Raw genomic sequence first — 1,630 nt, 5'->3', positions numbered from 1 at the left:
ATGATTTCAAAACCCCAATGTCACCCCAATAAATTAAATTTAAAAATTAAATTTAAAAGTCTGTTATCCTAATGTATAACATCAACCGATGTTCTAATATTAAGTATTTCTAAATTAACTGAATTTGGCTAAAAACCAACCAACCCCCAACGTGACAGATGTTCACCTACTTTCAAGTGCCTCCCAGTGCTGAATGTTTCCTGTTTACCTCCCTGGATGCACTCCTGACCCTGTGCTGTGTGTGCCCAGCAGGCTGACCTCTGTGGACTACAGCAATGGGCTTCCTTCTGCATACTGCCTCTATTGTGGTTCCTGCAAGCTCCGTCCACATATTGGCATTCATTTATTAAACTTCCCTCCAAGTTGGGTGTTCATTTTTTTGCCATCTTACACAATCACTTCATTCAATTTCTTGAAGTTATATTTTGAAGCGAAGCGATTCCATTGGAATCTATTCTATTTGAAATCAATTGTTCTGCGGGGCCTAGACTGAAGTGACTGTAAGAATTGTTTGGCTTCGTCTGCCCTTAGACATTTTTCAATAGATAAGTAATCTCTCCTAAGCTTTAGCCTACAGAGCTCTAGGGTCTCAGCTGAAAAGTTTTCTTAAATGTTTCCACAATGCAGAACTCTTGTTCAAATGAAATCCAGACCCACAGGGAAGAGGAATAACTCTTCTTTGGGATGGGAATAATAGTGAGACTTCTATATTTTTACAAGACAGTATCAATAGTCTTAATTGTAAAGTACGACATAAAAAGCATTTGAATCTCTTTAATGAGCAAGGACTTCAGTCATTCACTAAATAATTTAACCTTGAAATGACTTTAAACTAGCAAAAATTTGTCGCATTTGGGTCAATGTTGTTGGGATCCATCCACCTCAATACACAGAACTCCTATGTTACTCATTCCATTCTATGAATATAAAATAGTATCTATACATTTGCTTAGGGAAGGTATTTAATATCATTTTCTACTACAACTACAGTGGACATCTTGTACACACCTCCTTGCACATGTGCACTAGGTAAGTAATAAGGAAAATACCTGCATGTTCTGATCTGCTTGTGAATTGTGAAATCACTTGTGTGTTTTCACCAGAATTCTTTTCATTTTAAAGTAAAATAGCATAGAAAAGACAATACAGAATACAGGCTAAGTATTATTTTACAAAATTTTGTAGACACACACACACACACACACGGATATGTATGTAGGTTTGCATACTGTACGTGTCATAGTGTAAAACATTTTTCTTATGGTGGGTTACAGTCAAAATATCTGAAAATGGATCCACAATATAGACATAGAAGCAGAATTTCTATATCATAGAATATGCACATTTTCAATTGACTGCTATTGATACTTTGTTGAATACATTTATGCTTCCATCAGGATATAAGTACATTCTTGTCTCTATATCTTCACATTTTGATTTTATGACTCCCCCCAATCTTACGGCTTTTAAATATTTTTATGTTTCAACTTGCATTTCTCTGATTCTCCAGGGAGGCTGAGGAATTGCCTAGCAGTATTTTTTTTGTGAGCTTTTCTTTCTGATTTCACTAATTCTTAATATATTCTGGATATTAATCCTTGTCTCTTAGAGAAGTTGTAAATATTTTTCC

The sequence above is a fragment of the Cnephaeus nilssonii genome, assembly GCF_951640355.1.
Source record: "Cnephaeus nilssonii genome assembly, chromosome: 21".
NCBI lineage: Eukaryota > Metazoa > Chordata > Mammalia > Chiroptera > Vespertilionidae > Cnephaeus > Cnephaeus nilssonii.
The sequence above is the reverse complement of the archived record's forward strand: the minus strand, read 5'-3'. Positions refer to the sequence as shown.